The sequence below is a fragment of the Equus przewalskii genome, chromosome 4 (assembly GCF_037783145.1).
Source record: "Equus przewalskii isolate Varuska chromosome 4, EquPr2, whole genome shotgun sequence".
In the NCBI taxonomy this organism is placed as follows: Eukaryota; Metazoa; Chordata; class Mammalia; order Perissodactyla; family Equidae; genus Equus; species Equus przewalskii.
The window spans coordinates 78,132,910-78,160,190 of record NC_091834.1 but is presented as its reverse complement, the minus strand read 5'-3'; the positions used below and the strand labels follow the sequence as shown (position 1 = coordinate 78,160,190).

Sequence of the window (27,281 nt, the reverse complement as noted above, 5' to 3'; positions counted from 1 at the left end):
TCAACTCAACTGAAAATATTTATTAATCACCTGCTTTGTACATTGTACTAGACACCATGGGGATGGTGGGGAGAACGTGGGTACCAAGAAGCAGGAGAGATGTCTGTCCCTGCCCTCAAGGAACTATCAGGCTCCAATTTAATGAATACCAGTTGATAATAGCCAGTTGGACGTTAGGTGAAACATATATTGTATACGCATGCATCTGTTGCACTTTTGCTCTCTGTAAATATAGCATGGAAATGTTGAAGTCTTTAGTGTAAACATGCACACATATAAGCAATTGAGACTGCTCTTCAGCTATAATTCTTATAATGCTTCTGTTTAACATACTTTTCACAAGAGGATGTTGGATATACCCAAGAATGTGCTCTCTTTGTATTATAGAAATGGATTTTGATTAAGAATTAAGGGTCCTCTAGTATCCTGGCTGATATGTTGATTCTTCAAGTTGTCATTCAGGATGGGTGAGATGCAAAGTACAGTGACGCATGCCTACATTGTGGGTGAACAAAAACAAGTTTAAATGTGTGTTGAAATGATTTTAGAGCAAATTTCACAATGCTAATTGTGCTTCAAAGTAATCTCTTTTACAAGTCAAATCTAACCAAAGAATTGAATGTCACTCTAGTTATTAAATAAAACAAATGTAAACTAGATCACAATCTATTTACTATGGCATAGGGTAATATGACATAAAATAAGTATAAGCATTTTTTGCTAATTAGATATATAAGTTATACTATGATATAAAATGTAAATGATTATGTCAATCAAATTTTTCATAAATATGAGAAATTTGACAAAAAATGTGTAATAATCCTGCAGTATTCACCGAGTTTCATAAATGAAGAAAGGTCCATGTTTTAATATATATTTTTCTTAAGTAAGATACAAAGGAAAAATGCACTTTCCTTATATATCTAAAAGAAACAATGTGTTCTCTAAAAATTTAGTTGTTATATGTCACTATATTTTGTATAGATAAGGTGAGAAACCTCATACAGTAAGAATTTATTTTTATAAAATAGATATTATTTTGTTTAACAAAATTTATTTGGGAAATTATCAATTAACTGTATCAACTTGATACTCATTAAAATTTTTATTCTAGAATTATTATTTATAATAGTCACTGAAAATAGACAAGCCCATATACAAAATAACAGGCAGTATTCCTTTTAATTCATTAAGCTACTTTTTCTGAAAAATATAATGAACTTTTAAACTATCCTTGATAGGTTTTACCATGTAATGCTTCATTTTGAAAGCAGACATTAATTAAAATCAATACTCGACTTGAGCAGGAATCGTATCACATCCAAAATTAATTACCTCTAAAATAAAGTTTCCAATTTGTTTTTGTATTTGTTATTACTGAGGTTTTAATTACTTCGAATTGGAAATGGGATGAACAAAACTAAGCATTAGTGGAGTCATCCTATGCTGAAAGTGCATTTTGTGGCTTGTGTCAATTATGATTTATTATACTGACTTGCTTTTGCTTTTGAGAAAAGCTGAAGAACATGTCAAATATGGCAATAAATCAATGTGGATTGGGCAATCATTGCAATTTCAAAAGTCTTTACACCTTCTGTATCAGTCTACACAATATCTCACAAAATGAGAAAAAAGTCATTATACCACAGTTGAGTGGTATCTTATGCCTTTAGACACAAAATTTGTACTCATGTGACATTTTGTTACTAAATAGAAATACTAGACTCTTAAAATTATTATATTATAAAGAGGGGAGACTTTTTTTTTATGATTCTGTGCACAAATGGGGGAAATGTAAATTATTCCCTGAGACTGGGGAGCACTTGTTTTGTCCTAATTCCTTCACTGACTTAAAGGCTGAAAAGACCCCTCTATGTGAAACAGTACCAGTCAAAAGTAGGGGCAAGAAGGATGGTGGAAGTTTGGGGAACCCTCCCTCCTGATAGAGTAAAAGTGGAGAATAATTTCTGAAATGTTCTGCAAAAAAAGAGAGAACAAGTTCTGAAATGTTCTGTAAAAATAGCTTACCATCTGTATTAGCTATCTATTGCTGCATAACAAATTACCCCAATTTTAACAACTTAAAGCAACTAACATAATTATCTCACATAGCTTCTGGGGACTAAGAATCCAGGAGCAGTTTTCCTGAGTGATTCTGGCTCAGGGTCTCTCATGAGATTGCAGTCAAGCTGTCGGCTGGGGCTCCAGTCTCTGAAGACTTGAGTGGGGCTGGAGGATCTGCTTCCAAGTTCATTCACATGGCTGTTGGCAGGAAGCTTCGATTCCTCACCGTGTGCTGCTCGTGACATTCTACCAGTGCAAGCGATCTAAGATGGAGGCTGCAGGCTTTTGTAAACTACCCTCAGGAGTGGCACACTTTCACTTCTACTGTGGTCTATGGTCACACCAACCAACTCTGGTACACTGTGGGATGTGACTACACAGCATGTGAATACTAGGAGCCAAAGATCATTGGGAGTCATCTTGGAAGGTGGCTACCACACTATTCTTCTTTCAGTTATTTATTTAGGCATTTATCCCTTGGTAAACATTCATTAAGCCCCTTCTATGTGCCAGGAACTATGTTAGATCCTGGAGATACAATAATAACCAAAATAGACATAGTTTCTATACTCATAAAGACAAAGAAACACCAGTATTTACAGTCATTAAAGCTATGTTAAGAAAGTCCAGATTATCACATAGGCTTCCACAGTATTTTATATTTCCTCAACACAGCCCTCGTGCTTGTCTGACTTCATCAGTGTAGGGAGCAACTCGCAGCAGAAAACTTCCCAAGAGGAAATAGAAGCCACCATGTGGCGCTGCCTCCACTTCCCTGCACTGTATTTCTAAATGTAATTCTAGCTGCACCCATTCTGTCTTCCATCTCTCTTCTTTTAGCGAAGAGAATGTGCTGCTCTGTTATATCAAAAACAAACGCCTCTATATACACATGGATGGCATTCTCAATCTAGGTCCTCATCTCATCAATGGTCACCTAGCCTTTATGTTTCTTCCACCTCTCCCTCATTATTACACTTCCCCCTTTACGTTAAAATTTTGTTTTAAGTTTGGGATAATATTTCCCCCAAGTTTAAAATAAACAAACTCTTCTTAAACTGTGTATCTCTTTCTACCTATGTTTTTCTGCCTTATATTTTTGCACACATTTGCATCTCATCTGTTTTCCCAGAATTGGCTCTTGCTAAAATTAACAGTGGCTTTTATGTTGCTAACTCTTATGGATACCGTTTTAGTCTTTCTTGAGCTTTATCAACTTTTGACCCAATTGCCTATTCTCTCGAAATGCTCTTTCCTGTTGATTGCAGTAATATTGCATTATTTTTTTGGTTTCACTCTTATCTCTATAGCAACTATTAATCTACATATTTCTAGGTGCTTTCTCTTCTACTATCTGACTATAAAATATTGGATTTCTTGGTTAACTTCTCTTCTCTCTTTATCTCTAGCTGATCTTATTCCCTCCTGATTGATTAAGGTAATGATAGCTGCTATAGCACATAAAACCACAATTTCAGTGGCTTAATTCAATAAAAGATATTAACTTTTATAACTTTTAACTCACATTACAATCCAGTGTGAGTGCATTCCCAGTCAGGAGGTCTTCTATACATTAATTCAGATATCCAGTTTCCTTCTATCTCATGGATCTTCTCTCTTGCAGATAACAAGATATTTTCCCATTCAACTGGAAGATTAAAAAAAGAGACCATGGGGAAGACTCAACAGTTTGTTAATCATTTCAGTCTAGAAGTCACACATCATTTTCATGTATATTCTTTTGGTGAGCGCTAGTCACTTTTTCCCACCTTGATAGAAAAAGGCTTGAAAATGTAGATGCTGACTTGGCTGCTGCTTCCTGATAAACACTTTACACTATGGATGAGGCCCACAAGTCTTCAATGGCCAGATGCTCTTTCTGACACATCTTCCATAGCAGACTATAAAATTGTATCTTTATCCTAACATTTCCTCTGCCTTCTACAATCCCTATCCACCTGGATGTTTCATAGGCATCTCACCATGAGCTTCTGATCTTATTCCCTATACCTTTCCCTCCACCATTATTCCTCATTTGAGTACATGATCTACCATCTACTAAGCTGTTCACTCCAAAAGACTGAGAGTCTTTGAGTCTGCGCTCCTCCTTAGCCCCTAACTCCCATTAATCTACCCCAAAATGTATCTTAAAGTCATGTAATTCTAACCATCTCTGTTCATACCACTCTCCGCCATTTCTCACTGACTGCTACAATAGCCTTTTACTTGCTTTCCACATCCATTCTTTTCTTCCCTAAATGATTCTCTGAAAACTAAGAATTAAATAAGATTATTGAGACTTCTGCTTTCAGTTATAACAGAGGAACTAGAACCAGACTTACTCTCTTGCCATAAATAAATACTATGAAACAATTTTTTTGGATACTAAAAATGGATAGCATGAGACTGTGACCCCTGAGATAAAGGAACCAATCAATTAGATAAGCCCTAAAATAATCTTGGTTTTCTGTGTAGAAACATATTCTGGACCACAGTGTAGGAGAGGAGTACCCAAGCAGAGCATGGTGATCTTGCTGAGATGAAGAGACAAATCAGAGTTTTGGGAGGCTGAGTAGCTAGAATCTTGAAGGAAAATTATAGGAGAGAGTGGGGCTCTTAAGAGAAAGAGCTCCAGAAATCTGCATAGGAATTTACTTGAATCTATGGGTGAAAATCAATAAACCTGGGCAAAGAAGAATAAGAGAACTAGAAACTAGAAAATCCCCTGAGCTCACCCATGGCTGGGAGACATTCAAGTTCCAATGAAACAGAGCTGAGATACCTCGAATATTTGTAGTAGTCAGTAGAGAGTCCAAAAGAGTCACACTTTACTAGTATGGTTCACCCATCCCCAGAATAAAGTCTACTCTAGACCCACTGTAGCCAAGCATAAAAATAAGCTTCATTAATGGAAAGTACGATATGTAATGTGAGATTACAACAAGGCTACCTAACCTCATCTGAGGAGTCTAGAAATGCTTCCCTGAGGACATGCTTTAAGCTGAAACTTAAATGCTGAGTAAGAGTTAGCAAATTGAAGAGGTAGGAGGAGAATTGGGTATTCGAACACATGCAAAGGCTTGGAGGCAAAGATGACTCAGGAGAATTTAAGAACTGAAAGGACGGCGTGCTTAGAGCATGAGGAGTGGTGGGAAGGTGATCTATGATGACACGAGGAAGAGTGGCAATGACCATTGAATTTAAGGTCTCAGATATCATGTTATGGAGTTGGGTTATCATTTCACACTGTGTCTGGTTGCTTCTCTTGTTCTTTGGGTGCTGGTAACTCCAGACAACTTCGCTCAGGAATTATGAATGAGACAAGGGAAGAGAGAAACAGGACAAAAGGAATATGAGAGAAAGAAGTAAAAAAGCACAAAGGCTGTTGGAACAGCTTAGACATAGAGGAGACGCTATGGAGGAAAAAAATAGGCTTTATCTATGTTCCATAATTTTTAAATAATAGTAATAATTAAAAGAAAATTAATTGTGACTGAAATGTCAAATAAATGAAGGACGGTAAATTTTTGTACAGAGAATGATCTCTGTTAATTTATTCATATGAACTAAAAATTTAAGATAATGACAATAGAAAGCCATTAAGTAGAAACTGCAGGTTGGTAGTGCCATCATTCAGTGAATATCAAGAAAGAGATTATAGGTTTTCTGTCTTTAAAATTTTTTCTCTTAAAGAAAAAATTACAGTTTGCCAATGTCACAGAATAAATAGAGCCGGGACTTATGCTTTACAATGTACACAGCCAATTTTATGTTCAACACTGCTAGCATGTTTCTTACCATTTTATTTTCTCCAACTGGAAAATTCTGTGAACAGGGTAGGCAGTGGTGACAAAGAAATAATCATTTCCATTTTGGAGATTTGAATTTGAGGTGTCTGAAAGGGTCTTGAATAAGTGGAAAGGCAAACACTCTTTTTGGAGAGATCGAAAACAATGTTGTAAAGATGTCTTATATCCCTAGGTTAAAATAAATGATTATGAGACCAAAAAAAGAAAATAATAATAGGGCTATTTTTGAAACTAGATAAGCTGAATTCTAACATTCATATGGAAAAACAGATGTTGAGGAATAACCGAAAAAAAGTCTGAAAAGGAAGAATAATGACAAGGAACTAGCCCTACCACTTATTAATGTGTTATAAAAGCCACAGTAATTTTAAAATTTTGTTATGTATAAGATTAAATAGACAGATCAATGGAACAGAATTAGAAGTTCAGAAATAGGCTAAATACATATGAGAATTTCTAATCAATGGTTAGTTATCCTGTATGAGAAATTTAATTCTTGGTTGACTAATGTTTAAAGGCAAAAAATGATAACTTAAAATTATTAGAAGAAATCATATTATGATTACTGTTTAATCTTGGAAATCAAGATTTAAAAACCTAGAATCTACCAAACAAAGCTAAGTACAATTATTTTTACAATTATAAATATTAGGACAAACAAAATGGGAGAAGTACTTGCAACTCACATAAGACTCTAAGAGCTGTTTAAAAAATATGCAGACCTCATTCAAATAAATAAGAAAAAAATTAAGTGCTCAATAGAATATCAGGCAAAGGATGTAAACAACTTTGGTCCAAGCTCTAGAGACCAGGTGGCCTGGTAGACAAGAGTTTTGGGCCAGAAGCCAAGGGAAAAATAGTTTCAACAATATCAAATCCTGCCTGAGGCCAAGCACAAGGAGAGTTAAGAGGCCACTGGACATTCATTTAGGATGTCATTGTCGACCTTTGACAAAGAAGGTTAGGGAGAGTAGTGGGGAATGGAGGCCAGATTCCAGGGTGCTGGGGAGTGTGGCAGAGTTAAGGAAGCCGAGGCAGGAATGTAAACCATTGTGAAGAATTTTAAAAACATTAGGAAGCAGAGAGAGAATAAGAGAACAAGAAGAAGGCATGGTTCGTAGAAGTTTTTCGGTTTTGTTTTTGTTTTTTAGGACAGAAACAAGCATTTTTGCAGACTGAACAGAAGGAGTCACTGGAGAAAAATAACGTAAAAGTTTCAAAATAGAATGTACAATTAATGAAGCAGGAATCCGGAGGAGAGGAATAGGAAAAGCTTTGAGTGTGAGGTAAAGATTAAGATGGTATAATTTTAAAGCTCCAATTTTAAATTCGAGTTTTCCGAATCTATGATTTAACCTAAAGAGATACCGCTATATGGGTGCTCCCGCTATGTTCCACAGCACCCCTCCCATCTATTCCCCTCTTTCTCTTTACCACTGTGACTATTTATAAGCCTTTCCCAGCCCCCTGCATCCCCCTATTGAGGGGAGGGCCTGACTCTGAGAAATGAATGCGAATCCTTAACAAGCCTCAAGCGCTTAGCATTCACCCAGTTAAGGAGGCCAGGTTTTATGAGTAACGTGAAGCTGTAAAGGCTCTGTGAGGAATCAACCAAAGTGATACAGTTTGGGAAAACAGAACCAATGTAAGACAAAAAATCCTGAAAAACATCCCCTTTACCCACCCCCCATCCCCCGCAAAAAAACCCCACAATGAAATAAGAGGGAAGTAATGAGAAAACAAGGAAATAAGTTGAACCATACGTTAACAATTATTTAAGATAAAGGCTTCCATGGCAGAAAGTTAGTAGATTCAAATGCTTGGTCCCTCAGGAAATATTTTTCAAATTATTAAAAACATTGCCCTCCATGCCAGCCTGAGGGTTCCTCACTTTCTGCGGTGGAAGAGCATATAAAGATAATTGCTACAACTCTCCACATGTGATTTCATAATATTGGAGTCAATTTAAAGAAATCTCATGGGTCCCATTTATTCTTTGGTTGTATGACTGATTTTATAGATGGGGAAATAGGCCCAGGAGACACATGAGAGGCGAATATTTGATGGCTCATAGTTATCCATGGTGGTAAATTTGTTTTAATTTTTTATTGCTTTTTTTTTTTCTTCCTGTCTTGGACTGAAATGGATGGGAAACTGAGAGTTGAGCTGAGCAGACCTCTTTTATGTTCTGCTATTTGTGAATGGGTGCACATGCGTCACGTGTGGGGATATGTATGTGTTGAGGGGGCAGTTCTCATTACTTCTTTCTACCACTTTTCTCCCAGCATCCTCTTACTTTCAGGATTTCAAGACAGTTGGTGGATGCCAAAATACAGAGTTAGCAAAGGCACAATATTAAGAACGATTAAGTTCACTTAAAAGTGAATTCTAGTCACATAGGTTGACAAGATCTATAGCTGGAAAAGGCAACATGATAAGAAAAACATGAGAAATAATGAAAAAAGTGTAAAACCTGGAAAAGCACTTAAAATAAGACAAAATGGTAGCATAATTGATGAGGATTCTTTGAAAATAATTGCAATCAAGATCAGATCTGGTGGAAGCTCGGATGCAGCAAATTCTAAAATGTTTGACATGATAACTGTTTTTATTACCCATCAAAGAAAAATGCTCTCTTATAATCAGATGATTTAATTGAATTGTAAATAATAATGCTGCTTTCCAATGCTTATTTTTATTTTTTGTTAACTGATTTTACCTTTTTCCCTTAGTATCAACATTTTGAATCCTGAAAACTTTGTGCTCTGTAAATAAATCCATAATCAATGCTAAAAAATTTTTCATAAAAAAGTCAGCATACAGTAAGTAAGTAATGAATTATTTTAGGAAAAATATTAGTAAAATTTTAAAATCTAAAAAATATGGAGTTGAACTCAAGAGAAATAGGCAAATTTTGGTGCAAAAAAAAAAAAAAAAAGAGGAAGGGAGAGAAATCAAAGCAAATCAATAAACAGGGGCTGATACCAACATAAATTGTGGGATTTAGCAAGCAAGGGGCTAGAGGTTTAGTTCTCACCTGGGGAAAGGAGATAGGGCTGGGATGAAGGTGAGCTGAGGAGCGAGGACCAACATTCTCTAAAGCCCACAGTCTCTAGAAACCTCCCTACTATCTATACCTTGTATTCAGGATAAACCTATTACCTATTAGAGTGATTATTCATTATTATGTGAGATAAATAGAGACTATTATTAAGCAGATCTTTTCTTTCCAGGAGAGAGGAAACTAGTTCAGTTATAGTCTTCAGAGCAAGGAAAAATCTCAAAAGTAAGGCCATAATTGTCATACAGAAAAAATGATCAAGTCCTTCTTTCCTTCTTTCCCTCCCTCCTTTCTTCCTCCCTTCTCTCCTTCCTTTCATTCTTTCTTTTCCAGAATAGCACATATCTCTGATTGAAGACTATAATCCAAACTCAGTTCCTCCGTGGCACAAGCTTGAACATGATTCATTATTAAAATCAAACGTGGAAATAGTGATGTTTTGCATTCAGCAACTTAAGGACCAGCAGGAGTGGTCCCAATAGGAGATTAGAAATCACAAGGAAGGGCCTGGCCCCATGGCAAAGTGGTTAAGTTCATGTGCTCTGCTTTCGTGGCCTGGTGGTTGCCTGTTCAGATCCTGGGCATGGACCTACACACAACTCATCAAGCCATGCTGTAATGGCATCCCACATAGAAGAACTAGAATGACCTACAACTAAGATATACAACTATGTACTGGCGTTTTGGGGAGAAAAAAAAAGAGGAAGATTGACAACAGATGTTAGCTCAGGGCCAATCTTCCTCACCAAGAAAGAAAGAAAGAAAGAAAAAACAGAAATCAGAAGGAAGTTAATATAAAAACTGGCACAGGACTTATGACAACCCTGGTGTATGGACATTTCCCTAATTCTATGGTATTTTCTCTCTCTCTCTCTCTCACACACACACATTCACACATACACACACTCACACACAGGTCATGCTCACAAATTAAAAACTACATGCAACAGAAGAAAACAAACTACTATGAGAGAGTTATCAAAAAAATAGAACTTTTTCCACAAGAACCAGAAATATCAGAACAATTGGAAAAACTTTAAACATTATATTTACGTAGAGTATAGGGAGGTTCCTGTGACTTAACTCACTGCAGACCAACCCTCTACCTGCTGGATTGGATCCTGTACATCCATTTATGGTGGTACAAATGCCACAGAAACTGGGCACAACATCTAGAGATGTGGCTGTGAACTTAGGCCAGAGCAAACCAGGAGTACTCTTGGGAAAACTGGCTAGATTTGTGGATGGTTCTATTGTAGTAGAGTCAGATGACACTGCAGTGATGGTCACAGTGATTGGTGAAACAAAATCTTCACGCTCTCTGTTCTTGACTTTGGTAGTTGACAATAGACAGAAAGCTACCACAGCAGGTGGAATTCCCACATACTCTCTTAGAAGAGAGGTTGGTTTCTCTGATAAAGAAATGATTACAAGTGAGTAATAAATGGTTCAATTAAACATCTCTTTCCAGCTGACTAATTTTGTGATAGTCAGTTCCTTTATAACTTTTTTAGTAGATGGTGTTCAAGAACCTGGTGTCCTAGCAAACAATGGAGCTTTCATAAACTTCTTGTCATGAGATATTTTTGGAATGGGTATTGTTGGGGTGATATAATTAGGAATGATTGATGGAAAATGCATTAACATAATATACACACACAAGACTGTCTTCTCGTATTTTAAATTTGATGGATGCCAAAACCCCAAAAAGTCAGACTGTTATGTTGGAAGTGTCTGCAAAAAATATGGTACACCAAGATTCCTGCCACAACATCAAAGTGGCAGCAAAGTCCACCCAACAAATAGTCCAGGCCATACAGCAATGTATGTCATAAAGCAGAGGAGCCAGACATTATTTACTGCTTTCTGAGAGGTTGTGAAATATGGTCACACATTCACCTTGGGAAGATTATTTCATTTTGATTTTGAACATTTAAAAATTTCTAGAGATAAAGCCATCAACAAGGTAATATTGGATACTGAGGACAACTAAAGGAAAAATTTTTAGAGGTCATTCCATATGAATAGACTTCTTCAACTGTCATTATACAGGAAGTTTTTAGAAGTATTATTTTGAATGACTACAAAAGGTATGATGCACTTAGGTATGTAAATTGTAAGGTTGATATGTTTAAAACTCTTCATGAATCAGCACTATTTTAAAGAGGACAGTTGCTGGCACTTTGTGTGGTCATGTGTGATTCATTAGAATTCCTGTGAAGTCAGATTTTATTACAAAAGCTATAAAGAGGATAAAAGGTGCAAGTTTTATGTTGCGCTATGAAGTTCCTACTTCATTACCCAACTAATGAAATTGATGAAGTCATTCATACAAGTAGAAGAGAACTTGGCCATGGTGCTCTAACAAATAAAGCTTTATATACAGTTCTTCACAAAGATTTGTTTTCACTGTGAGAGCCACAGTTGAGGTCCTTGAATAAAATGGGTATTGTCTATAGTAGTGCTCTCCAGTAGAGCTCTTGGTGATGATTAAAATGTCTATATCTCCATTGTCCAATATGGTAGCCACCAGCCTCTGTGGCTGCTGAGCTCTTGAAATGTGTCTAGCATATCTGAGAAACTAAAATTTTAATTTAATTTATTTATGTTTAAATTTGAATTTAAATAGCCACATGTGACTAATGCCTACATTATCAGACAACTTGAGTCTACAGCATTGAGCTATAGTGGAACTTTGGAATTAATGAATGCAGGGATTCCAATTTTGTCTGCTCTTACAGGTATGGCAATGTCATTAATCACCAAAAACAATCCTGAGGAGGGTAAAATAGGAGACGATCATTTGTTAACATAATTAGTGGGAATCAAAGATTAAAATGGTGATAGGGATTTTAAAATAGCTGACATCGATAAAGGAATAGCTGGAATGCAGCCCAATATTAAATTTCCAGGGACACCAATAAAAACTTAATGGAGGCCATTCAACAAGCCTCAGTAGTAAAGGAGAAGATATAACAGGTAATGAACAAACAATTCAAAGCCTTGAGCATCTAGAAAATAAAATAGACTTGTGGAAACTGTCCAGATTCTGTTATTAAAAATAATCCAAGTTTCTTGGACCAGGGAGATGTAATTTTTAAAACTTCAGGTAAAAAAGGGAGTAACTATTCACCAGTTGAATGAAGAAACATTTTCTATATTTGCATCAACATATAGTGCTATGCATGAAGTCAGATACTTCATTCCTAATATCTACAAAGATAATTAAGGCTACAATTAGAATCTGAAGCAATTAGAATCTGATGCAATAACTGACATCAGAGACAACTGGAGCAATGACAAAGCTGAATCTATGCATGATTACAGTAATACTTCACAATATCCAGAGTGGTCAATCAAGATTAAATATCCCACTGCCCCACAGTTAGAAATTGGCTAAGAAATCCAGGTGAAATATTTTGGATGTTATCTGGCTGATGATAGAGTGAGGCATTATCATGAAGTAATTCAGTTTTCTGCTATAACTCTTGTCAAAAACAGTATTGTAATAGAAGAGGCAATTCCTCAGTTGTTATTCAATTCTTTTCCCCCATGATTTCTTAAATAATTACAGGGTAGAATTCACCATACTGAGACAGACTTCAACATTTTGGGAGTATCTGAATTTATATATAAAATAAATATGTGCTAATATTTTATTAAAAGTGAAATCAAGGGAACAAAAAATTAGAAACAAAATGAAAGACCTCATCAGTTTGAAAATAAAACAGAAATATTTACAACATAGCAATAAATTTCTATAAATAAAAAATAATAGCTATTTAATTAAAAATAAACAATGGGTGGTTTAGAGAGAAAATAACCAAAAATGAAAAGTGTTAGTAAATTGGAAAATAGATCTAAGGAAATTTCTGAGAGAATAACAGAGAAGAAAAGCAATGAAAAAAATATGAAACATAAGTTAAAAGAAAAGATAGGTTAGCAACAAATTTTCTTAGAAATGATGTGTCCTTGTGTACTGTCCCACACAATTTTCTTAGATGCAAGCCAGAAGAAAAACTGAACTAATAAGTCAACATTTCAAAACAGGAGAAGAAATAAGCTACTATGAACAAGACTCAATAGAAAAAGCAAATAACAAAATCAGACCCTCAAGGACCCAGACATAGTAATGATCAGAAATGGACTATAAAATAATTTATGGATGAAAGTTGAGGAAATAAAAATACAAAATCAGAAAAATAAACAAGCAATAAGATTTAAAATAACAAAGTAGGGGCCGACCCGGTAGCATAGGGGGTTAAGTTCAGCATGCTCTTCTTCAGTGGCCTGGGTTTGCAGGTTCAGATCCCAGGTGAGGACCTACACTGCTCATCAAAGCCATGATGTGGCAGCGATGCACATTCAAAATAGAGGATTGACAGAGACGTTAGCTCAGGGCCAATCTTCCTCACCAAAAAAATAAAATAACAAAGCAAATCTGAAGAACAATCATTCAAAATTCAAAAATAAAAAAATATAATCACTGAAACTGCAAGACAGATGTAAAGAGATTACTGAGTATTCAGCAAAGAGACACAAAGAGAAGGAAAACAGAAAAAGCAAGTTGGGTCAGGTCTCTGGAGAAAGCACTCTAAAAACAAATAAAAAATACTAAGATGATTCAGAATATGGAAAAGTAGGTCAATATTTTAATACATTAATAGCTTAACATACTACTTAATATGCTAGATTATAAAAATGATATTTCTATGGGGCATTAGTAATCAACAGACATCTCTGTCAGAAGACTGAAGGAAAAAAATTAAAGAAAATGCTTATAAAGTTTAATTTCATATATTGTATTCTTTGAGTTAATTTTCTATAGTCCAAAAATGTTTAACATAGCTTAAATTTTTCTTCCACATGTTGGGTTTACACTGGGTTCCTTACTGTTGATGTCATTTGTTTCAGTCATTCATTCATGTAAACATTCACTCAAACATTTGCAGGGAGTATTTTTATGGTTGCTCCTGTATTAATTCTTATAGAATAGGGATAGTAAAAGAAAAACCTGTTTCTCTACTCACAACACTTGTGACACTAACTACCCAGAGTTAGTACAGACTTCACAGATTAAGGGCTTGATCCCACAAGATTGTTCCCCACTTCAGATGCCAATGAAAGTCCAAGCCAGGCACTTCTGACCGCTGGCTATAAATCAAGGGTTACTGCATCCCCTTCTTGGTCTGATAATTTGCTAGAATAGTTCACAGAACTCAGGAGAGTGCTTGACTTACTATTATTACTCATTTATTAAAAAGGATACGACCCAGGAGCAACCAAATGGAAGAGGTGCATAGAGCAAGGTATGGGGAAGGGAGCTTCCATACCCTCTCCAGGCAGCCTACCTTCCCCGCACCTCCATATGTTCCCCAACCCAGAAGCTCTCCAAACCCCTTCGTTTAGGATTTTTATGAAGGTTGCATTACGTAAGCATGATTGATTAAATCACTGGCCATTGGTGATTAAGTCATCTCCAGCCCCTCTCCTCCCCTTGGGGGTGTGGAGTTGAGACTGAAAGCTCCAACCCTCTAATCACATGGTTGGTTCCTCTGGCACCAGTCTCCCTTCTGCAACAGTCACCTTATTAGCATAAACTCAGGTGTGATCGAAAGGGACATTTTAAGTAACAGAAGATGTCCCTCTTGCCCTTATCACTCAGGAAATTCCAAGGGTTATAGAAGCTCTGTGCCAGGAACGGGAACAAAGATCAAATATGTATTTCTTATTATGTCAAAGATAGTTAAAAAAATAAATAAAAGAAGGTATGGCTTTTATATTAAAGGAACATATAAATAATTTAATGGCAAAGGATGGGGTAGATGGAGAGTGGAGATAAGCATGAAACTATTGAAGGACTGAATGAAGGAATTTACTCCTTAATTTTGATTAGTATGTACATACATTAGAATATATATGTCAAATTTAATTTTATTTACTTTAAAAATACATTTAATATAATCTTTAAAAAAGATGCTGAAATTGGGGCTGGCCCCGTGGCCGAGTGGTTAAGTCCGCGCGCTCCGCTGCAGGCGGCCCAGTGTTTCGTTGGTTGGAATCCTGGGCGTGGACATGGCACTGCTCATCAGACCACGCTGAGGCAGCGTCGCACATGCCACAACTGGAAGGACCCACAACGAAGAAGATACAACTATGTACCGGGGGGCTTTGGGGAGAAAAAGGAAAAAATAAAATCTTTAAAAAAAAAAAAAGATCCTTTAAAAAAGATGCTGAAATTATTTTTGACATCAAAAAATTAATTAGCAAATTTGACTGTCTTTTTTCAGTACCTAAAATGCAATCTGTTAGTTTGTGGGTGGAACTTGTTATTATTTTATTGTGTCATGAACTGACCAGCTGTTAATTTATATTAAGCCAGGTACATTTGTTTAAAAAGAGCAAATTATTCAAAAAATGATCAGAAATGTTTCCTACTAGTTCCAATGAAATTCTATCCTGGTGCTTTCTCTTAATTGGCCCTGGCTTTGTGCACAACAACAGATGGACTCCATGACCAAAAGGAAAGATTCATGCATTCTAAAGGCAATTTTAGTAGAAATTCTCAAAGAAAAAAGGAATATTTGAAGCCAAAATCATGTTAAATTTATATATTACTCTTTGTGGATCAGGCATAAATATTTGAAAAGTGCATAGATATAAACAAATACTTTCCAAAGCACTTGATAATAAGTAGGAAAGACAAAATTTTAAGATAACTTATCTATATTTTCATGCTTTTTAACTGCATTATGTTCTTTTGGTTCTTAGATTTGCTATTCTGTTAAAAAACCATGTTTGTTTGAGCTGCGTATTTTTGTCACGGTTCTTGTTCTATGCTTGAGGAAAAGATCTCCCCTTAGTGCAATCCAACATTTGTATATCAAAGGATGACTAATCATGTCTTTCTCTTCTCGTTCACGCTTTTCACTAGGCAGATGAAATGTTTTGCAAATTTACAACATATGCACCATCTGGCTTTGGTGTGCATAATTCATACACTGAAAGATGGTGTAGCTACATGACTAACAGGAACCAATTTGAAGTCAGATAGACCTTTCTTTGTCAGAGGCTGTGTGAACCTGGATGAATTATTTACCATCTCGGTTGTCAGTTTCCACATCTGTAAAATGAGAACAAAAAATATTTATTTACAGAGTTGTGATATAGATTAAATGATATAAGTATAGAAAGCTGTTAGTTTACAAACATTGTGTACATCTTTTAGAATTGAACATAAACTAGTAATTGGCTAAGTTTTTACTTATGTATGAAGAAAATACAATCATTAATCTGTTAAAAATGATTAAAGATAACAATTTAGGTGATACAAACTATTTAATACTTCATGAAACAGACCACTTCCTTTCGGAGAACTGCAAAATGGGGTGGAAAGAAAGAAGCTCTTATAGGATAAAGAATAAAGAACAAGAAGAGAAAAATAGAAAATATCTCATTGGCTGGGACCACAGAGTCAACCTCGTTTGGGGTGGGAGGAACCAAGGAAGTAAGTTTAGAGCCCAGAGCCGGCTGGGTGTTTGGGGCTTGGCTGACTGCATGTACTGCGGTCCGAGGGGGGCAGAACATTTATAGGGACACCAAAATGAAAGTTATCTAAGTTTAGATTTGCTGACATGGTATCTCAGGCAGGAATGGCTTCATCTTGGGCCTAGAAAATTATTTCAACAAGTCAAAATACGTCTGCATGAAAAGAGAATTTTTTCCCTAATTTAACATTGTTTATGAATTGGTGCTTGTTCATACAATGACCATTGGAGGAGCAAGTGCTGTGGGACACAAGGGGAATGTCAATTTGATTTTGAAGCAATAAAAAGCCCAAGGAAATGCAGAGGCGTTTCAACTAAAAATGAAAAATCATTTGAAAAATTTACTAAATATTTGGTGATGTAGGCACCAAACCAATAGAAAGGACTTGTGGGGACCTGGAATTAGCCACCCCAAGATATGTCTCTTTGGCATCAGGATTATTTGAGGCTGATTGCTTTTGATAAACTGGGACAGAGAAGAAGGCTCTGAGGAATGGAATTTGCCCTTTGTTAGGACACCTTTACATTTGTAAGGTAAATCTCTATCTGTAAAAGGTGTCTCCCTCGCTGTACCAGGAAGAAGAAAGGAGATGACCTTCTCTCTAAAAACTCTTAATCAATACCAAAGGCAAAGACTTAAATCTGCATTTTATTGTGCTTGTCTGGTAACCTCCTGTAACTGACTTCCCTCCCCCTCCCAACCTTTGTATTTCTTTAAGGATTAAGCATCTTTCCTTAGGCTAGGGACTGATTGCTGCTGCGCTCACCTGTGACCGCCCAGCTCCAGACAATCGACTAGCCTCCTGCTACACCCACCGAGATAGCAGACCACTACCTGCTGTGTCCATCAAGCACTGTGCCGACAGGGCAATCTTGTGACTATTGTGGGAGGGACATTTCAATCACATGTGAAACACCCTGTTTGTGGGTATATAACCACTATGTGCACCCCACTTCTTCTGTGCCCTTTCTTCCTTCTGGAAGAAAGGCCCCCCGGGCCATGGTTCCTCATAAAGCTTTGTTTAATTTTCTCTTGCTATTCTGTCTCATGTGAATTTAATTCGTTCTCCAGCCAGACGAACCCCCATTTGGGAAGAGGAAATATCTTCCTCCCCTACAGACTTGTACTCTTCCTTTCAAAACAAGGAAGCCAGTAATAGACAACTCTCTAAAGAGAGTGAGAAATAAGTTCAATGTTCAGATAATTTTGTGGTTTTGTGTGTTACATTTTAAAGAGAATGCTTCCATATAATGAATTCTATTCCTGTTTTGAGATGGGCTTGTGGTCCCGGGCCCCTTCTTCAATTTGGGGTTCTGGGTGAGTCAATGATTATGTCTAACACCTGAATTATTAAGGACTCTTTGTTCCTGATGATCATGGCAGTACTGCTGATTTGAGGGCCATCTTTTGGATGTAAAATAACTCTGCCTAACATGATCCTCATATATTCTCCCGGAAGAAATATCTGTGTAGACTGCATAAAACACAGAAACTGGGCTAGGCAAAGAAACTAAAGTGATCTCCTCAGGATTTGTAGCTATATCAACTGTTAGCTATAGCTACATAGACCTGCACTATCTGATAGATACATAATGTGAGCCACATGTGTAATTTCAAATTTTCTAATAGTCTTATTTCATAAAAGTAAAATAAGCAAAATTAATTTTAATATGCTTTATTTAACACAACATATCTAAAATATCATTTTAACATGCAGCCAATATAAAAAATGTATTGAGGGGCCTGCCTGTGGCATAGCGGTTAAGTTCGCATGCTCTGCTTCCATGGCCTGGGGTTTGCCAGGTCGGATCCTGGGCGCAGACCTATGCACCACTTATCCAGCCATGCTATGGCAGGTGTCCCACATATGAAATAGAGTAAGATTGACACAGATGTTAGCTCAGGGCCAATCTTCCTCAGCAAAAAGAGGAGTATTGGTGGCAGATGTTAGCTCAGGGCTAATCTTCCTCAAAAAAAAGAAAAAATATGTTGATATATTTTCATTCTTTTTTTCATATGACATCTTCAAAATCCCTGCTGAGTGTATTTTATATTCATATTACAAGTCAACTCAGACTAGCCACAGTTCAGGTGCTGAATAGCCTCTTGAGTGCCTTCATGTCGAACAGTAGGGGGGCATATGAGGAATCTAATTTAAGGAAAAATGTGCTTCCATAGAGAAAGATATTCTCATTCTAGAATTCATGATTGGTGATGACTCTTATTTTAAAACAACTTTCCAAAATATGCAAACTGAGCAACGGATACTTAATCTAGAATGGTATTTCACCTCTTTAAAATTCAAAATGTGGCGAACTAGAAATTCATAGCATTAGGACCAAATATCAATATCAATGTAATTTCCAATTGAAACTGATCAGAAGGAAAATTCATATCCTAGACCTGAGAAGACTCAAGAAAGCAGCATAGCTGTCTTTAAATATCTGAGGAAGTCCCAGAAGATGACCAACACGAATGCTCTTTGTTCCAAGGAAACTAATATCTTCACTGTACATTGAGAACCCCTTGCTTTTCATATAAATCCAATGGCAGGATCTCATGTCTGCTGAGAACTGACTTCTTAAATTTCCATCCTGAAGAGAAGCCTCAAAGTACAGAATTCTCTCATTCTGTGATTGTAATTCTTTTGTCTCAATCGCCTTCTGGAAGGATCTCCCCACCTAAATGTTAGGAAGTCATTAAGAATTCATCTCCATTCAACCTTTGGAATCTCTGCCAAGATTGCTAATAGAGTGCCAACCAGCTTTTGGTTGTTTGTTGATCTGGGCTGAGCTGAACAGGCAGGCTTACACTGCGTCTTTATTTCCCATTACAGATTGTGAGTGATCTGACTCCCTATCAGATTTAATTTCGATGCCTTCTATTGGGTTTGTTAGTGAAAAAAGTGGGAAAAAGGAATAATAGCATATAAAAAATATCCATAGTGGAATCACATTACTAACATGGATGTTTCCTTTCTCAGTAGCTGTCCTGGTCACAATTTGCAAATTATTGTCAGCTGAGTATTGAATTTTTCAACAAATATGTTTCTGTCTTTTGTGAAATTAACTTACTCTGATTTTTTTTGGTAATTTTTATAAATATGTTAGCATATAACACATTAAACAGAACAATTTTGGTAGTTTTATTTCTTCATCAAGAAGATATGTGACATCAGGGAGAGAAAAATTGGACATAGTTTGTGTGTTAGCACAATATAGACAATTAATTGATATTAACATATACTAAGGGATAGTTTTTATTATGAGCAATCTCTGTGTTTTCCAGGGTTTTGAAGAATTGTACCTATGATCATGTATTATTCAAAATATAATCCTGAAATCCTTTCCTGTGCCCCATAATAACAAATCATTACTGCCCAGCAGTGTTTGCCCCACGAGTTTATCAAGCCATATACACCTTAATGATAGAAGAAAGATGACTGACACCTTACAGAGCTGTTTAGAGTAAAAAAGACACACATACTACAAGTGGTGACCTAATCTCCCTTTAATTCCTGTGAAGTCTCAGCATAAAAATAATCTCAATAAATGCCAAAAGGGTCATAGTTAGAGATGATATTGCTAAAACTTTTGCTTTTGAGTACTGCAGAAAGTAATACAATTTCCAAATAACCAAGGGGATGGCTTGTATATTACGAGAATATTGTTCACTGAATTCTTATACTCTTCTTTTGAATAGCACCTTTCATCTTATATATCAAAATCAAAGAAGTGAAAAATAGCTTTCCACCACATCATAGCCTACAATTGGATAAGTTGTCTAAACATGCTAGAGAAGAGATTAAAAAAATGAAACAGCTGGTTTGAAGTGGCACTCTTCTTGTGGTTCTTTAAAAAAGAGAAAAAGTAAATCATTGGATAAAAAAGACAAAGCCATTTAAAACACTCAACTAAAAATGCAAACAAAAACATATATGTATATGTGTATATATTAAAAGAAAAAATCTATGTATTTATTGCATCTATTTTTACATATATTAATACATATAATTTAATTTTATTTATGTATATCTATTTTATGTATGTGGGTATATATATATGTATATTCCTCTCCTCCTTTAAAATAGCTCAAATGATGCATCGTGCACCAAGCTGAGCACTTTGTGTCTTGTAAGGTCACTTTTTATGTAGATTACTTGGAAAATTACTGTTTGCCTCTCTTGTGTGACTTCCATGAAATCAGCATTCAGCAAGCCTGGCTTCCTGGCAAACAACGGAACATTCAGCTCATATGTGAGGAAAGAGGTCTCTCCAATGAGAAGGGAGGGCAGAGAGTGGGAAAAGTGGCAACTGGTACAAAGGAGCAAAGAACGGTGATTCATCAGGAGGGTGGGAGAACGAAGCCTGCCTCCACGCCTGCCACAGTATAGATCCCACAACTGGCACTGACTTGGCAGATAACCCACCAGGGTTCTGACCTTGGCAGCTTTACAGAGGTAACCTTTATGTGAAGAGGAACTATTCTTCCACAATGTTTCCAATATGCTGGCCACAAAAATTCTTTATTTTTTTCCTAAGGAAAAGGAAGAAATGCATGGAAAAGCATATTTTATTTTTCCATTCCTTCTTTACTCCTTGTTGCAGAGGCAACATTCACGGCTCACTGGGAAGATTTCCTATATGACCTATGTGTTCTTCATAGTCCTTAGGGAGGTGTAAACGACATTGAATTATAGGACACAACAAGAATGGCTTTTATTAGTTCACTACATTTTCCTTTCAATTCAGGGCCATAGAATAACTAATTCTCCCTGGTAACCTTTTGTATGGGTGATTCTGTTAGGAAGTCTCATTCCCAATGGGGCAGTCTCTACCTAGAATGTTGCCTTCTGTCCTAGTGTCCCTTCTTTCACCCACATGGCACATTATAAAAGTGGCTGTGGTGGTGGCCGTCTTGCTTCCATTTACATGACTATCAACTGCCTGTAATTTATTATTCTCGGTACTTATGTACTGACAATCAGAGGTGCCAAAATACATATGGTAACTTGTGTTTGAAAAAGCAAAAGCCCTTGTTTAAAAGTGTCGGAGGGAATTTAATACTTTCACAGTTAGAAGCATTAATTCCATGGAAGAAAACAAAAATAAAATTCTAACCTTATAGAAATACCAGGAACAGTCTCAATATAAAAAAAAACAGTATATCTGCAGAGTTTACATGCCTATGCATGCACAGTAGGCTGCCAGCTGAGACTGGTGGTAAGCCCATTCAGAAATTTCAAGTCAAGCTCCTTTGAGAATAATGTGCTATTGTGCCTGCCAGCTCCAAGTCAGAAGGGGCTTTTTCCCTTACAGCTGGCATCACGCTTGGTGATGAATCACTTGCCTCTTTATATTTTTGTTCTTCTTATTTTGTTGGAGATTACTGGCCATGATGGATGGCTCCATGCAACTGGTAAAAGCAGAAAATAGCTACTCTAGAGTAAAACAACAGGAAGAAAAAGGCAGTATTAACCTTCTGCCTTAGGTTTGCAGCTAAACTCCCGAGTTATGCTTGCCCGAGAGTGGGAATTCAGTTTCCTATTCTGTCCCTCAGATATTATTGTCTTTACTCACAGTAGACAGATCACGCTATAAATCAGGGAAAACAGTTTCTAACAGTTTCTAAAACAGTTGCTAAACTAGCAAATACTTTTAAGTTAGACTGAACACAGCTCCATTTTGAAAGGCTTTGGTTTTGGATTATAAACCAATGTTGTCTTATTTGTCCATTTCCTATATATTCATATAACACGGCATACTTTTTGTTTTTAGTATTGATCATAATTTTAATTAATCAGTACTTATTAGTCATTTGCTTATCAACAGTGTTGCATGCTGGATTAAGCCCTAGAGAGCAGGGACAAATCCTACTTGTTCATTACTTCTCCTCATCACCTAGTACATATGAGGTGTTCAATAAATACTTTAAATCGTTGCATGAATGACTAACACAGGATGTATAATGTAAGGTTTTACTATATTATGTACTTTGTTATGAAAAAACAGCTAAATTTATACATTCCTATGAAAATATGAGGAAGAGGTAAGAGTAGTAAGAGAGAAAAAAGTGATTAGAAGTTCCGAGGAGGAGAAATTTACTTTTTTGACTCAGAGGAGCAAGGATTAGAGCAGGCTACCAGGCAGGGATGGAGTTTGAAGGAAGACTTGAAGAACATTGGAAAAGTTGAGAGGTGAGAAGCGTTGAAGATGTTTGAATAGAAAAATTTGCTTGAAATGAGGACTGATTTATGGACGTTGTTGGAAACCATGCTGGAAAAGACAGATTAGGATCAGCTTTTCAAAAGCTTTGTGTAACAAACCAGAGGATTTAGGTTCTATTTAGTCAGAAAGGGAGCCAGCAAGGCTTTTCAGTAAGTACTATGATCAGAATGAGGCATTGAGAAAACTAATCTGAGAGCCATGGGGAAGATTTGTTGCAATGTGAAGACGGAGGTAAGGAGTCAAATCACAATGCTATTATTATAGTCCGGAAAGTAGATAATGAGGGGATGAAGTATGGTGAAGGAGGAGCATTTGGACTTGGCAGAGTGATGACCTGGAGGTTTTAAACATTAGTTAACCAGTCAGCGATGGCACCGTTACCAGATGGATGAAAAAACAAATGATGAACAAGTTTGGATGACCAGATGATAAATTTAGTCTTAATCATATTAGGCTAGAGGCACTGAAGGGCCATTCGTTTAGAAAGTTTGACAATGCAATTGGAATTTCAGAGTTTAAAATCTTAGGGGTAGAGCCGTCGAGGATAATGGAGAGTTCCAACCTGAAGAGCATGGCTGGATCAAGTGGAGTGGAGGAGAAAGTCATTGGAAATAAGAAGGTGAAGTTCTTTAGTGCTAAGTGGCCTAGGGGTAAAGGGTGAGCCAGAGAGAAAACAGATAAAAAAAAATTCTTTGCTTGTTTCCCAATTCCTGGGATCTTCCAGTTTCTCCTCCAGAACTATGGTGGAAACTATGAACGAAATATAATAACCCACTAAATATTTACTGAGCCTTCAGTGTTATGCAAAGCATAATAATAGGCTCTGAAGGAATAGAAGGAACTATAATTCATGATTTCCTCTCATAAACAGTTAACGATCTAGTCAGAGAGATATCATTTATTTAATTACTGATTATTCACAAACAAGAAGTAAGCACCTATGTTGTACTAGGTATCGCTACTCTTCTTTCCACGCAGAAGTCTCCTGTCCAGGCTAGACATTTCAGTTCTTTCAACCACTCTTTGAAAAATGTAGTGTCACATCCTTTTTCCCACTCCCCTTCTCCCTCTAATTTATCAATATTGCCCTTAAAGTGTGATACCAGAATTGTGCACGGAGGTAAGCTGATCAGCAAAGGTTGGAATGTGGCTATTATTTCCAGGAGTAGAGTTCCTTAGATCAAGACATTATCTTTCTATTAATGCAAGCAAAGATTGCTCTTTTTTTTTTTTTGCCATTTTATGAAAAAAAATAACTTTTTTTAATACACAAGAAATTTCTGTTCATTATAGAAAACTTGGGTGAGATAAGTAAAAAAAAAAAAAAAGAAAGAAAGAAGGAAGGAAAAAAAATACAGAATTTCACACCCTCAAATTCCAGTTTTCAGATACAGAATCACCACTTTGCCGCTTAACTCAGACCCTTGTTAGCTTCTACGTCCAGCAGCTGCAGGACTGCAGGACTGAGGTTCTCACGCCTCCCTAAGATCCCAAGATTCCTGGGTAGCGACTCCTACTGCTCCTCCTCTGTCCGTCAGCTGCTACCTGGGCCTTTCCTTTCACTTTGCCCCAGGTCTTGGATCTTAACCCTCCTCTCAGATCTAGGCTGCTACCACCATCTGCACTGACCTGCTGCTCAGAGCTTGTCGGGTGCTGCTTGCTCTTATACTGGTGTTATTTCCCTGCATTGAAGAAACTGCCTGTGACTGTTTCCTAGGGTCTCTTGCAGTTGCTCTGTCTTCGTCAGGGTTTGGCACCACTGCCACTCTTCTCTAGAGCTTCTAGTAGATTTCCTCTCTACAACGTACATTCCCTCAGGGCTGTCAGAGTCATATGGTGATGCCTAAGCCGAGAGAAAGTGTTCTTAGGACAGAAACAGCTGCACTCATCGCCATTGCACAGGGAACCTCAGTGCCTGGCACATGACTCCATTTCTCACTTCTAATTAATGCCAATTTGAAGTCCAAATCACCCTTCCAGGAGACCCTGACCTTGAGATTCTCCTCTGATCACTCAGGGTCTTCCCATTTCACTTTGCCTCCACTCCCAGGAAAGCCATTAGAAGCACGGGTTCCGAAGTCCACCTTGATATTTCTGTCACACCCCCTAAAGGAGAATAGCCCCTCAGTGGAGTTCCAGATGACTCTGACTTCTTCCCTTCTCTGGTGGGCAGGGCCAGTCATAGGGCACATCAGCATTCTTGATACTGAGCTCAGACCTATAGTAAACTCTAGATTTATTGTCAGTTCACCTCACCATATCATTGGAATACTTAGGCGTATAAAAATATGAAAGTCCCATTCAGACAGGCAAAGCCAAATAGGAATTTATCAGATTAAAAAGCTGAAAATTCTAGAGTGTGAGATAAAATAGTTCCAGATAGAGCTGTATACAGGGGCTCAGAGGACAGCTTCAGAACCTGGATTCTCCATGCACATCTGCGCTCTGCTTCCTCTCTGTCGTTTCCGCTTTGGGACACACTCTTTCATACCCATGGAAAGATGGCTACTGTATAGTCTGAACATCCTTTCAGTTTTAAATCCAGGGCAAAAAGATCTCCCAGCTTCAGTCAGAAAGTTAATATTAGGTGCAAATCAGTCCTTCAACATTTCCTGAATAAATCATTATCATAGGGGAATGAAAGGTGCTAACTAACTTCGGCTGTAACTGAGGGGTTGCATGCCAACAATCCCTACAGCTGGGGTTAGGGCTGGCCCAAAAGGAACTGGGTCATTCTTGCCAAAAGAATGAGAAATGGAGGCTGAATTGCTCAAACCCAACAAATATCTACCACAACTACTACCTGCCGTTGTCCCATGGTACACTGGTGAAAGCACAAAGGAGTGGGGTATTATCAGCCCATACCTGGAAAGGTGTCCCATATACACACACCTGAAATCCTGAAACAATCTGTTATATATCCATTATTACTTATCAAGAATGGGTTCATACTAGGTACATTGACTTATAAACCTGTTTTTATTTTTTTATTTCAACAGTCTATCATGACCATCTTTTCATATGGATGTATATAACTACATATAAATACTTTTTTGGTTTTATAAGAATCTATTGAAACGATTGTCACAATTTATTCAACCAAACCCTCTCCTTATTGTTGATCAATTGTTTTTTAAAATTTTAAGTAATTATAAGCAGCTCGGCAATAAATATTTGTGTAGCTGATACTTAGGGACATATTCTTTATTGCCGCTTTAGAGGGAGCTATAAGTCGACATTTGTGGCTAAAGTATGTACTTTTTTAAGGGTCTTGATATAAATTGACAGTATGACACAATTTTCTCTCTCTCTCACAAACATACACACATTCATATTATACTGTTGGTTTATGCTAAATTTGAGGCCACTCTCACTTTTTCGCACATATGAACTGCTGCTAAACTAGATGTGCTCAGTTAAGTCCAAAGCAATCTATAAGCTTTAATTTCTTCTGACTTTTTTCAAATCCTGTTTCTGCACTATGCCATTTTAGTTACCCAATCCAGGTTTGTGCTGTCTGTAAATTCCAAAAGTGGGCCTTTGATATCTTCATCCAAGTCTCGGTTGAAAGTCCTGAACAGTAAAAACCCAAGACAAGGTCTTGTTGAGTCTATAAAATCTCCTCATATGTTGAAATCAAATTACTAGGACTTTAGAATCTTTGAATTTTAGAGTAGGAAACCAATCAGCTCAGAATTAAATAGCCCAAGTGCTTATTTTTTTTTAAAGCAATTAGGAAACAGACCCAGAGAAATTTAGTAATGTTTATAAAGTCACACAGTTAGAATGATAAGGATGCATACTGTTACTATTGTTCATATTTAATTCCACTCTCATTTTCCTCCTTACTCTCCAGTTGTTTTATCCAAAATTAGATCCTTGAAGGATTCATCACACACTTCACTCAAATCAAGAAACTTTCTCCTTTCAACACATCAACAAAAATGAAGTCAATGTGACATACCTTACTTTTTAGTGTACTTGTAGTAGCTGTTCCATTTATTAATTCAACCTGTATTTTCTCACGGTGCTATGGCTATAATAAAGCGCTTTGGTATATACACTCTCCTTCCTAGCTTGAAGATCATTCTTCTTAATGAACATCGGAAACAAAATTAAGTTAGATGCAACCCTGGTGTCCAACACTTTTCGCTTGTTGAAGAGGCAGGAAACTGTGTCGTGGAGAGATGAAATGACTTGCCCAAGAGTAACTTTGAGTCAGTTGCCTTTTCTTTGTCATCTTTGGACATTACATCATATTCCCTGAGACTATTTCTCTTCTTGTTTGGAACACATCTTCAAAGTTCTTTTCATTGTGTTTAGAATTTTTGAGCCTCATATTGTTCAGTGAGGAATTTAGTCTTCCTGATCCTATTCATACAAGTTTACACTAATCTTTTGGCTTAGTTTTGGTGTGCCCACATTCCATGGTTTTGCCTAGTCCATTTTAGAAGGTTTTTTAGTTGCCTCCCTCTTTACAATTGTAGAGCTTTTCTTTTCCTTTTTTTTTTTTGAAGAAGACTAGCCCTGAGCTAACAGCTGCTGGCAATCCTCTTCTTTTTGCTGAGGAAG

General features: G+C 36.8%; 1 long non-coding RNA gene across 1 annotated transcript; it reads right to left on the bottom strand.

The window, feature by feature from the left end:
* On the bottom strand, positions 1 to 26,996 carry LOC139083123 (uncharacterized). Its single transcript, XR_011539694.1, has 4 exons — positions 26,674 to 26,996; positions 16,034 to 16,057; positions 3,590 to 3,712; positions 1 to 495 (listed from the first exon to the last, which is right to left on the bottom strand). It is a non-coding gene; the product is annotated as an uncharacterized lncRNA (long non-coding RNA).
* Between the last annotated feature and the right edge of the window lie 285 nt (positions 26,997 to 27,281).